Source organism: Bombus terrestris, chromosome 17 (genome assembly GCF_910591885.1).
Source record: "Bombus terrestris chromosome 17, iyBomTerr1.2, whole genome shotgun sequence".
NCBI lineage: Eukaryota > Metazoa > Arthropoda > Insecta > Hymenoptera > Apidae > Bombus > Bombus terrestris.
Window position 1 is genome coordinate 4,793,273 of NC_063285.1, and position 13,921 is coordinate 4,807,193.

At 38.2% G+C, this 13,921-nt stretch overlaps 1 long non-coding RNA gene across 1 annotated transcript; it reads right to left on the bottom strand.

The window, feature by feature from the left end:
• Nucleotides 1-3,319: 3,319 nt before the first annotated feature.
• Nucleotides 3,320-4,353, bottom strand: LOC125386791. The gene is made up of 2 exons (XR_007227184.1): nucleotides 4,092-4,353; nucleotides 3,320-3,985 (listed from the first exon to the last, which is right to left on the bottom strand). It is a non-coding gene; the product is annotated as an uncharacterized LOC125386791 (long non-coding RNA).
• Nucleotides 4,354-13,921: the final 9,568 nt, after the last annotated feature.

The following is a 13,921-nucleotide window of genomic DNA, read 5'->3' on the forward strand; positions in this document are numbered from 1 at the left end:
CGATGCAACACTCGTTGTTGATAGGTACAGACTTCCTGGATACCGTCGAGATAAACATGAAGAGGGGAGATATCTCCATTAGTAGAATAAAAAACGAGAATTCCGATGGGTTTCCAGAGGTCCTTAAAGTATACATAGAGACGGGAGCGCGTGAGGTAGATCTATCTCGTGTCGAGAACGTGCAACACAAGCAGGCAGTTGTAGTTCCCACGAGTGCTTGTCTCAAGGACACCGTCGTAATGAACAAAATTTCGTTAGATGAATCGGTTGCGACAAACATAACCGCAATAGCGTCGGGTGGAAACGAGACGGACGGTTGCGATGAAGTTTTTGTAGGATGCACCGAGCATCGCGCGAATTGTAGAGTTGTACAAACAAATTCTGTCGCGAGTTCTAAGAAACGAACCAAAAGCGAGAATGAGGCGGCTGCAAGCGAATTTGAGGTAGTGCGTAGACGAGCTATCAATCCGACCTCTTGTCGGCGAAGGGCGTTCAACTTATTACCAACTTACAAGGGCGTTATTTTGAAAATATAAATTCGATTTGAAATATATATTCGTTTGAAATATAAATTCTGATTTCCTGATATAATAATTAATAATAGCAAATATCTACAAACAACTATTCGCTGTTGTAACCTTCGACCCTGCTGCGGTTGAAAGAATCGCAACGGGTTACGGTATCTTCAGTAGTTGAAAACGCCTACCGGTTTTCGCAATCGCCCTCTCACAGTTAGCGGATAATAACCTGCTCGTCTTTGGGCACGATTTGCGAAGCCGCATTGGTTCCCGCAGAGGACACTGTTATAAATAACCATTTGTTCACATTTGATGCCAAAAGCAAGATAGAATTCTAAAGGTTTATTGATTACTTTGGATTGAATTAAGCTATTGTGACGTAATCTTATACGTCTTGTAGAGATAGCTTGCAAATTTCCTACTTTTCCATTCTTAACTATTGTTATTGCGAATGATATGTTATTATTCGCCAATTTCATTTCTTTGTGTCTGAGCGTTTCTCCATGGAAACTGGTCGCTGCAAGTGCTCTTTCGTCACATGGTTTGATAAAAATTTCATTCGATGCTATTCAGATTCAGATATGTCCAAGCTGCCTAAACTTTCCACACGACTAGAAGCGGCATAGATTTGCACTTTTGCAAAATTCTCTTTGCCAAGATCAATTACGGTCCTATCTATTATAGCCATTTGTAATCTGTGTACCGCTACTGTCCAGCTTAGCACAAGCGATGACATTCTTTATTCAACATCTCCGAAACGTTTCGTCAGTTGAAACATTGCTATTACTGGAGATATGGGAATGTAGCCGTCAGCATATTTGAATCTGCTTCCAATTCTCTCACTTTCAGCTGACCTCTTCGAAGTACTGACAAATAAATTTCTTTGCCATTCCCATTGCGTCGTTTATCGAACCAACGGAAATTGGTATGTTTCGTCGCAACATAACTCGTGATCCCTCGGCTAATGTTATTGCATGCAACAGTTATCCATGATTATTTACATCTGCATGAATAATATTTTCGGAAGTTTTTTTCTCGCATGTAGCTGCTTCCCGACTCTCGCCTACTCAATGAATAACGTACACACGACGTAATTTCGCTAATTCATCAATCACTTTTGTGTTATATTCGTCTACGAATCTTACTATCTGGAATATTCTTACTGCTATATATCACTCCTTCGCACTCATAGTATTTCAAACTCAGAAGTTGTTATTTCGCCAAACTGTAAATTATCTAATAGGTCGATAAACTCTGTATCATCCTTTTACCTCATATTAATGATGAGTTCGCAGAATGAAACTTGGTACTATAAATTAATCTTTACAGCACACCACTGTTTTTATACAATACAACAATGTTCTTTTGCTGGGAATAATTGCATGAAAGAGATGTCATCGAAGAGAAATACATTTCTGTCACCAAATATTTTTTTATATATCTTGAATTCTTGCAGTCTTATTCGCAATTATTCGCAAATTCTCGTAAGATACCATTGAGATCTCATCAACAATCATCTATCTTTTATGACGTCACTTTCGTTCCTCCTGTTCAAACTTTTGTCCTGTCACGCGGTTATAGCAGTGCCTTTCTCAATAGGCAAGGGGAAACAGACAGATACAAAATTATCCCAAATATTTCAACGACAGTAACGTCAATCTTTATATATGTCGGAGATGTAGGGACATCGGGCCTTTCTTTAGGAAGATCCCCAATACTTGGGCTCGAGGTGACGTAACTGGTCGCCGAACGTAGCCACGGTCACGGGATGAACGAAATGTCTTACAGAGGAGGTACCGATGTTGAGGGACACGCTGTATAAGCAATCAAGTCTCGATCAGGAGCAATGCTGGTTTACGCGGGACTGCCTAGTTACGGCGCTTGGGAATTTGTTGATATTCCCGATCGATATGTATTTGACATATGTGACTGTATCTGTCTTTTATTTTGCAATCACCTTGGAGAGTTTACTGTCATCGTCTTGGCTGTCAGTCTGAAAGTAACCCAGCGTCTGAGTTAACGTGTCTGCGTGCTACAAAATGTATTCCATTGTACAAAGAGTTTACCCGTTGACCGTGGATTCGTTATTGAGCCCAGGAACATTGTCAATAGCTTTTGTTATACTTATTAATTATTTCACGCCTAAAATTTCTAACGGTAACCCGACATATAAATCTAAGTGGTCATTGTATATTCTTTAGTCGGCATAAATCGTCACAGGATACGTTCTTCTGCGAATTATTCATTTTTCGACGGAAATCTGTTCGCCGCGAAGTGATATCTGACGCACTATTAAGTTATAGAAATATCCTTCTCTGTCACTGTTCAAAGTATAATACTGCTGGCGCAGTATAGCTGGTTTATTCCTTATTCGCATACAGCACTGGATAGCCCACACAATTGTTTATTCATTAATAAGTATAAAGAAACGAAACAAGAGTAATAAATAGATAGAAAGAAATTACCGTCTTATCAATAACAATGAAAACCGTTTTACGTTCACCCTGTATTGTTGGTCGCTACACTAAAGAATGTATAATAAGATGAAAAATCTTTTCCAAAGAAATATTATCAATTTTGAAATGCATTGCAAAGTGACAAATAATTTTCTTTGTATTTATACAAATAAGGAATGTTACAAGGATTAAATAATTTCAACCATATTTATATTTTATTTATACGCACGTATAACAATAGTTAGGATTACTCATTCACTTACTAAACAGCATATTATATATACCGCAACCTTTTCGAAGGTGGCGCAAAATTAAAGATACTACAATATATAGACATATCCTAAATACATATATAAAGATAACCTTTATTGTTAAGATGAGTACAAAGTGTAAGGAGAAGGGTTAAAACTTTACAAAGATGCCTGGATTTCAACTGAAGCGTTTAGCACACAATACGATGGAAAAACGGTCAGGGCATATTTAGGGATGCTTAACTGTTTCAGAGCTCGTGATGGTCTGAACTGTCTCTAAGTTTCCAAAGAGGCCAATTGAGAAAGTCGTAAAATAACCGTCTACAGCCATTCCTGACAATAGTGACGACCTTGATAATAGTCACGAATTTACGACTTCTCATTAGCATAAACGAAAGAAATACCAACTACAGAACGAATCCAAACAGAGCTTGTCAGTACGATGTAGTCAAATGAAATGCAAGATATTCCGACGGCAAAATCAAACCAAAACTGATGTAACAATAAATCTAAAATAATGCGATGCATACGTAGACACGGATTTCCGATAAATATTACAAAAATATATTCTTAACCTATGTATATCGCATGGGTATACACACATATCGAAAATATCACCGGCGAATTTATCTTCATTTTCGAGGTAATCACGCAAATACAAAAGTAAAATGACAGAAGGTGTGCTTTATAAATAATCGAATTATTAATTGTTAATTATCCTCTGAAATGCAAAATTTCATCTGATCGACTCTTACTATTCCTGTAAAGGGCATACGTGTTAATTAAAACCCACCTATATCTGTAACAACATATCTATTTTTCTCTAAAATCTTTTTAATAACGTAGGGGCTTTCAAATTTCGGTACCAATTCCTTATCTACTCCCGGTGCGACGTCCGAATCACGTATCCGATCATCACGTATCGTCGATTTTGATACCCTGTCGCATTTTTATGTTTTCTGTCGTAGACGCGTTCATTTTCTTGCTCAGGCTTGTCACTTATTCCTGTCGCTTAATGAAGCCAAGCTGATTTATTTCAAACAACAATTGCGAAAGACTTTCTCCCGTTGACCTGCAAACTGTATTGTTCTAGGCGAATTCGACTGGACTCTAGACTCAAGACTGCCATTTCCCGGGTTTTTTTTTTTATTTATTTATTAAAATTCACAATTTGTCCAATTTGGACATTTGGTGGAATTTTTTAACGGTTAAATTAGCATGTTGGTGGCTACCTCCAGCGGGGTACCATCCTCGTGTTTCTTAGGTTATGTCCTTTATTAGGTCTGCTGGGTGCTTCCTTTTTAGTCTTCTGTCCATATTTATGGTTTCGTATGTTTCCGCAGCTAGCCGGTTTATGTGTGTTGCTATTCTTGATTTGTATTTCTCGGAGTATCTGCTAATTTCTTCCTTGACCGTTGGCATTCCCAGTTCCCTTCGTATATCTTCGTTTCTGACGTACCAAGGTCCGTTTACTATTGTTCTGAGGATTTTAGCCTGTATTACCTCTATTTTGTTTATATGGCTCATTGCTGCCGTCCCCCATAGTGGTATTCCGTACGTCCAGATTGGTTTTATGATCGTTTTATATATTTTCAATTTATTTTCTGTGCTTAGTTAAGATTTTTGGCTTGTTAGCCAATGCATTTGTCTCCTTGTTTTCTGTATTTTTTCTACTATTGATTTGATGTGTAGTTTCCAGGTGAGTTTTTGATCTAAGTGGAGTCCTAGGTATTTGACATGCTTTGTTTGCGTTATATGCGTGCCGTTCAATAGGATGTTTGGTGGTATCTTTTTCCGTAGCGTGAATGTAATATGGTTGCATTTATTGGGGTTTGCTTTTAATGTTTTTCTTGTAGCCAATTTTCTATTTTTACGATATGTTCTTGTAGTATTTTGACTGCCGTTTCTGGGTTAGTATGCGTGACTAGTATAGCTGTGTCGTCCGCGTATGTCAATACTGTGCTGTTGGTAGTTGTTGGTATGTTCGCTGTGTATAATGTGTATAGTATTGGGCCTAGGACGCTTCCTTGTGGTACCCCGGCCTTGATGTCTTTAACTTGAGAATATGTGTCCTTGATTTTTATTAGGAAGGTTCTGCTACTTAGGTAGGATTTTATTAATTGGTGTATTTGCTCCGGGAATTGTTTCCTAATTGTTTGTAGTAGACTTTCATGGTTAATTTTAGCGAATGCTTTCTCTATGTCTATAAAGAGGGCTCTGCAGTATTCCTTGTTTTCTAGTGCTACTATTATTTCGTTTATAAGCCTGTGCATTTGCTCTATCGTGGAGTGTTTGTTTCTGAAACCAAATTGGTGATCCGGTATTAGTTTTTTTGTCTCTATTATTGTTTTTATCCGGCAATATATTATTTTTTCCAGTATTTTGAAAAATACTTGAAGCAGTGATATTGGTCTGTAAGATGCAGTTTGGTGCGGGTCTTTGCCTGGTTTATGTAACGTTTTGATCTGTGCTAATTTCCATGGTTTGGGGAAGTATTGAATTCTTAGAATTGCATTGAATATTATTGTCATTAGTCTTATTGCTTTTGGCGGAAGGTTTTTCAAGATTTTACCATTGATTAGGTCGATTCCTGGTGTTTTGTTGTTTTTTGTTTTATCAATTATGTTTCTAATTTCTTGTGCTGATGTTTTAGGTATGGTGTATTCCTTGTCGGTTGTGGTAATAGTGGTTTGTGGATCCTCCTCCGTATGACTTTTGAGGTTGCTGTTGTTGATAATGTGTAGTGTGAATGTGTTGCAGAGGTGGTTGGAGAATTCTTCAGCTTGTTCTTCGTTGCTTCTTGCCCATGTGTTATCTGCTTTTCTGATTGCCGGGACGGGTATTATTGGCTTCCTTATTTTTTTCGTGGCTTTCCATAGTGAATAGTTGGTGTTCTCGTGTGTGGAGAGTGTCCCTATGAACTTTGCGAATTCGTTATCGTTGTGCTCCTTTATTTTGTTTTTTATTTCCATTGCAAGTTTGTTTAAGTGTTTTTTGTTTTCTCGGGTTCTGTATTTTTGCCATTTTGCTTTTGCTTTTCTTTTTTCTTTGATTTTGTCGAGTATTTCTTGCGGGATTGTTATTGTTTGTCTGCTGGTTGGTTCGGGAGTAGTGGTTGTCCTTGCTGCTTCCTGAATAGTTGCTGTCAATGTTGCTACTGCCTGTTCTATGTGTTCAGGAGTTTTTAACGGGATGTTGCAGTTTATTTTGCTTTCTATTATTTCTTTGAAAGTTTGCCATTTGGTGGTTTTATTGCATAGTGTTTCTGGTTTGCTATAGTGAATTGGTTTGTTTCTCTATTCAATTATTATGGGTGTATGATCGGAGCTGAGCTCGAGGTTGGGTGTTATTTTTAGTTTATTTGTGTTTAGTCCCCTTGTAACTGCAAAGTCCAGAAGATCTGGTTTTTTGTTCAGGTCAGTCGGCCAATGTGTCATTGTTCCTGTGGATAATATATTGAGGTTATTATTTCTAATGTATTTTTCCAGTGTTCTACCTCGAGGTGTAATGTTTCTTGACCCCCAAAGCGTGTGCTTTGAGTTGTAGTCTCCCGCTGCGATGTACTTGTCCCCTAGGTCCTGGAAGTATTCTTCCCACATTTGTGTTGTTATTTTGTGTCACGGAGGCACATATACTGCTGACAACTGGTAGTAGTTGTTGCTAGTTTGAACTGTAACGGTGGTTGCTTGTAAATATTCTTTGTTAACTCGGCTGTGTAGATAATGTTTGATATCGTTTCTGATTATCACTACTGTCCCTCCGTGAGCTTTTCCTGAGGGGTGTTTGGTATCATATATGGTGTAGTTTGGTATTTTCATGTAGCTTTTTGTAGTGAAGTGTGTTTCTGAGACAAGTAGTATGTCTATTGTTATTGTATATGAATGTTTTAATTTCGAGGGCCCGTTGTTGTAGGCCGTTTGAGTTCCAGGCTGCTATTTTTAGAGTGTCCGTTTTTATTTTTTGCTTAGCACGTTTGTAATTAGTTGTAGCATGACTGTGATTTGTTGGGTTTGCTGTCTGAGTACTGCGTTTTGTTCGCTTATCATTCTGGTTAGCATTTCGGTGTTCTTTATGGATTGTTTGAGCAGTTCTTTGATTTCTGCAGTGTCATTGTTACTATTGCTGTGGTATTGGTTGTCTGTATGTGTCGATTGGCTGGTTACTTGAGCGTAGCTTAGACTGCCAATGGTGTTGGTGCTGATGGGTTTGGTGTTTGTTGTTTGCTCTGTATTTGGTGTTATTTCGGGTTTTGTACTGTCCTGTTGGGCTTGTATGTTAGTGATTGTCCTGCTTCGTAGGGGCGGGAACAGTTTGCGTTGTAATTGTTTCTTAGCTTCGCAACCTTTATAACTGGCTGGGTGTTTTCCGTTGCAGTTGTAGCATTTAACCTCCTATATTTTTCCCGTGGATGGGCAGTGTATCGTAAGATGATTTTTTGCGCATTTAACGCATGCCGGGCTTCTATTGCAATAGTTTTTTGTGTGGCCGTATTGCTGGCACCTTATGCATTGTGGGATATCTTTTTTATGTCTAAGTGTCTCCTCTTTTACTATTGTGTTTAGTAATTTTCCTATATCGTATATGTCTTTGTTGTTGTTTCTAGGTTCTGGTTCGACTAGGAATAGCAGTAATGGTTGTTTGGTATCGTATTTGTTAATGTTATTAATTGTCCTTACCTGGTGTCCGGTTTTTTGCAAGTTCTTCGCTTATTTTTTCGGTATTTGTTTTTGGGTGTAATCCCCTGATTACTGCTTTGTAGCTTTTGTCGGTATTGAGCTAAAAGATGTGATACGCTGCGTTTTTTTCCTTTAGTGATCTTGTCACTTTTCTGAATATTTCTGGGGTGTTGGTTTGCACTTTCACCTGGTCTATTTTTATCTGTTTGATAACATAGTTATCTTTCCCTGCAGAGCTATTTAGTAGTTCTATGAGGGGGTCAATTATTTTCGCATCAATGTATATCGGTGGTGGTTTAGAAATGCGGTTTGTCGGACTTTCCGTTGCGTCCGTTGCTGCCTCTTCTGGCAGTGCGTTGAATGGATTATGCAATTTGATATCTTGAAGCCATTATTTTTTTTCCAGTGTTTCAGTTTTCCACGAGCTTGCGAGCAGGTTTACCTTGCGTTTTTTGCTGGAAGTTGCCACCGTCCAGCTTTCTTCGTGGTGTATTGGTACGTTTTCCTCTTCGTCGGATTGTGTTGTTTCCATGATATCGTCTTTTTTCTCTACATATGTAGTGTCTGTAGCTCTATTTATAAAATATGTGTCTCCTGCGTTGGTTATTTTTATTGGTGGAATCTGCATGATTCCACGTTTTGTCAATGGGCGTTTACTTTGTCGCTTTCTCTTCCCTCTTGCCGCACTTTCACTGGAGCACTGTTTCGCACGTCCGTTTAGGTCGCCTGCCCAGGCGGAACTGAGTTGTAAACTTGATTACAAATATCTTATACGCATATTGTTTTTCTATTCGGTTTGTCTCTTTGGAATAACATAACTGTATGTTTGACCTTCGTAACCTCAGATCGTGAGTTATTAAATACAAACAATGCAGGAGTTACAACAGTTAGTTACCGCTTAGCACTTGTAAACAGTGGACATTAGTTTATGACGATCTGTATAAAATCTGAATATGAGTACAGTTTTTGAACATTTTGATTCTGGAGTGTTAAAATCATTGTTTAGTGTACCTTTTATTGCTTAAAATTCGTTTAGGTAGAAACAGATTATGGATAAATCAAAGAATTTACTTGAATACGTAAGAGAACAAATTGTACGGTTGCGAAAGCAAAGTGAAACCTTCACCGAAATGGTAAATATAGCGAACAGGTCAGAAACGGCTTGTAAGTAAGCTTGGTATAAATTTTTAAAAGCAGGTATGTATTGGGATCAACCGAAAAACAGAAGATCGCGGAAAACAACGCCGAAAATGGATCAACGGATTCATCGATTAAGCTAAAAGGATCGTTTTCGTGGTGCAAATAATATTGCTGCGGAGATAAACCATAATAACGATACACAAATTCGTGTTAGAACTGTTAGAAGAAGATTGGAAGACTTTAACTTAAGAGGACGAAAACCCCAAAAGAAGCCACTGCTGAGTTCTAGGAATCGAAAAAGACGACTTGCCTTTACTACAGCTCATAAGAATTGGACAAGTGATGATTGGCAGAAGGTATTGTTTTCAGACGAATCGAAATTCAATCCTTCTGACGGGATACGGTATATTAGACGTCGAATTGACGGAAATTTGAAATTTGGCGTTTTAAAAACTCTTAAACGTGGTGGTGGGAACATTGTGGTGTGGGCGTGTTTTTCTCGAGGCGGCCCTGGTCCGATATGTCGTATTGATGGAATTAAAACAATACTCTACGAGGAGAACTTAAATGGACAGACTGTAGACACTAGGTGGAGATACAACATGGCCCTCTCCCAAAATGACACAGAATACAATCACAGAAAAAACATAAAAAAATATTGCTGAATACCGGAACCATAATAAAAAAGAAATAACAAGAGAAAGAGCCACAAAACGGCAACGCTCAAATCTCCCTCCGTGTAAAATAGTGTAATTATTGTAAAGATTGTAAATATTGTAAATATTTCTACAGGATACCCCTTCCTTCTCCTCACCGTTCACTCTCTCCCGCCCCTTCCCAAAGTCCCACAGCCCCTCCGAAACCAAAAGTAGAAGTGTCCTGTTTTTACGACCAGGTTTTCAGGACAGGAATAGGAAGAAAATAACAATATCGTATATAAGCACCACCCCATAGCGACTTAAATCTAATTTAAAAATAGTAAGCTAACAAATGTAATTTCGACACACAAAACATTGTATGGCTATCTCCGTTGGCTAGTACCGTCACGTATCGGTACTTTTGCCTAAACCACCCCACAACCAAAGTTCATTATTTATTGTGGACAACACACCAATGTAAGACTCATCTACTGGTCAATAAACGTTATAAAAAAAAAAGTTATAAAAAAAAGCACTCGTTCTCGTACGATCACGAAAATTAAGCAGCGCCGGGCACGGATAGTACTTGGATATGCGACCGCCTGGGAACTCCGTATGGTGTTGGCCCTTTTTGTTATTTTTCCAATCTTTTTTTTTTCTTTTTTTTTGATAATCTATTTTTGATCAGTTCTGCCTGAGCAGCCGAGTTAAACGGACGTGCGAAACAGTGCTTCAGTGAAAGTGCGGCAAGAGGGAAAATGCAGATTCCACCAATAAAAATTACAAGTAAAGGCGAAACATACTATGTAAATAGAGCCACAGATTCTACCAACAATAGACAACCAATAAACGGAGAACACGGAAATACAGATACAAACGAAACAAACATGGAAATAACACAAGACAATGACGAGAACAATGAACCAACACACCATGACGAAAGCTGAAAGGTGGCAACTTCCAACAAAAAACGAAAAGTAACATCGTGCACAAGCGGCAGGAAAGCTATAATAGCAGATAAACAACAATGGCTACAAGAAATCACGCTCCGTAACTCATTTAGCGCACTGCCAGAAGAGACAGTAACAAACCCAACTAAAAAATCAACAACCCGCATCGCTAAACCACCGCCAATCTACATTGATGCTAAAATAATAAACCCCCTCATTGAGCTACTAAACAACACGGCAGAGAAAGAAAACTACACTATAAAACAGATCAAAGTAGACCAGGTAAAAGTTCAAACCAACACTCCAGAAACATTTAGAAAAGTGACAAAAACACTAAAGGAGAAAAACGCAGGGTATCACACCTACCAGCTCAAAGCTGACAAAAGTTACAAAATAGTAATCAGGGGATTACACCCAAAAACAAACACCGACAACATAAGCGAGGAACTAGCAAAAATCTGACACCAGGTAAGATCAATAAACAACATAACCAGATACGATACTAAACAGCCATTACCGCTATTTTTAATAAAGCTAGAACCTAAAAACAGCAACAAATATATGTACGAAATTTAAAAAGTTCTAAACACAATAGTAACAGTGGAGCTACCTAGACATAAAAAAGATATAGCGCAATGCATACGGTGTCAGTAATATGGAACACAAAAAATTACTACAATAGAAACCCGGCGTGTGTCAATTGCACAGAAATGCACCTAACAATAAACTGTCTATACGTAGGAAAAATAAACGAAGTAAAATGCTTCAACTGCAATGGAAACCACCCAGCTAATTACAAAGGCTGTGTAGTCAGAAAACAACTTCAACGCAAACTGTTTCCGCCGCTACGAAATAGGACAGTACAAAAACTGAGACAACACCAAATTCACAGCACGCAATGAACATTAACCACAATAACACCAACACCTTTAGTAGCCGAAGCTATGCGCAAGTAATCAACCAATCGCCATCTTCTGACAACCAAAATCACAACAACATCAGCAACGATACTACAGAAATCAAGGAACTACTCAAACAATCCATCAAAAACACCGAAATGCTAACCAGACTGATAAGCGAACAAAACGCAGTTCTCAGACAGCAAACGCAACAAATCACAGTCATGCTACAACTAATTACAAACGTGCTAAGCAAAAAATAAAAACGGACACTCTAAAAATAGCAGCCTGGAACTCAAACGGCCTACAACAACGGGCCCTAGAAACTAAAACATTCATATACAATAACAATAGACATACTACTTGTCTCAGAAACACACTTCACTACAAAAAGCTACATGAAAATACCAAACTACACCATACATGATACTAAACATCCCTCAGGAAAAGCACACGGAGGGACCGCAGTGATAATAAGAAACGATATCAAACACCATTTACACAGCTAAGATAATAAGGAATATATACAAGCAACCACCGTTACAGTTCAAACTAGCAGCAACTACTTCCAGTTGCCAGCAGTATATGTATTTCCGCGACACAAAATAACATCACAAATGTGAGAGGAGTACTTCCAACACTTAAGGAACAAGTACATCGCAGCGGGAGACTACAACTTAAAACACACGTTATGGGGATCAAGACCTACACCTCGAGGTAGGACCCTGGAAAAATACATTAGAAACAATAACCTCAATATATTATCCACAGGTAGACCGACATACTGGCCGACAGACCTAAATAGAAAACCTGACCTACTCGATTTCGCAGTTGCAAGGAGACTAAACACAAATAAACTAAAAGTAACACCCAACCTCGAACTTAGCTCCGATCATACACCCATAATAATTGAATACAGAAACAAACCAATACTTTATAGCAATCCAGAAACACTATGCAATAAAACCACCAAATGGTAAACTTTTAAAGAAGTAATTGAGAGCAAAATAAACTGCAACATCCCATTGAAAACTCCCGAACACATCGAACAGGCAGTAGCAACATTGACAGGAACTATCCAAGAAGCAGCAAGGACAACCACTACACCCGAATCAACCAGTAGACAAACAAAAACAATTCCGCAAGAAATACTCGAAAAAATGAGAGAAAAAAGAAAGACAGACGCAAAATGCCAAAACATAGAACTCGAGAAAACAAAAAAAAAAAAAAACAAACTTGCAAAGGAGATAAAAAATAAAAGAGCACAACAATAACGAATTCGCAAAGTTTATAGAGACACTCTCTGCACACAAGAACTCCAACTACTCCCTATGGAAAGCCAGTCCCAGCAACTAGAAAAGCATATAGCACATGGGCAAGAAGCAACGAAAAACAAGCTGAAGAATTCTCCAACCACCTTTGCAGCACATTTACACCACACAATATCAATAACAGCAACCTCAAATGCCATACGGATGAGAATGCGCAAACCACTAGTACCTCAACTGACAAGGAATACATCATACCTAAAACAACAGCACAAGAAATTAGAAACATAATCCATAAAAAAAAAAAACAACAAAGCACCAGGAGTCGACCTAATCAATGGCAAAAGCTTGAAAAACCTTCCGCCAAAAGCGATAAGATTGATGACAATAATATTTCAATGCAATACTAAGAATCCAATGCTTTCCCTAACCATGGAAAGCCATGGAAACCAGGTAACCAAAATGTTACCTAAACCAGGCAAAGACCCACACCAAACTGCATGTTACAGACCAATATCACTGATTCCAGTATTTTGGAAAATACTGGAAAAAATAATATATTGCCGGATAAAAACAATAATAGAGACAAAAAAACTAATACCGGATCACCAATTTGGTTTCAGAAACAAACACTCCACGATAGAGCAAATGCACAGGCTTATAAACGAAATAATAGTAGCACTAGAAAACAAGGAATACTGCACAGTCCTCTTTATAAACATAGAGAAAGCATTCGATATAATTAACCATGAAAGTCTACTACAAACAATTAGGAAACAATTCCCGGAGCAAATACACCAATTAATAAAATCCTACCTAAGCAGCAGAACCTTCGTAATACAAATCAAGGACACATATTCTCAAGTTAAAGACATCAAGGCCGGGGTACCACAAGGAAGCGTCCTAGGCCCAATACTATTCACATTATACACGGCTAACATACCAACAACTAACAATAGTAAAGTACTGACATTCACGGACGACACAGCTATACTAGTCAGGCATAGTAACCCAGAAACGGCAGTTAAATTACTACAAGAACATATCACAAAAATAGAAAAGTGGCTACAAGAAAAACAAATAAAAGCAAACCCCAATAAATGCAACCATATTACATTCACGCTA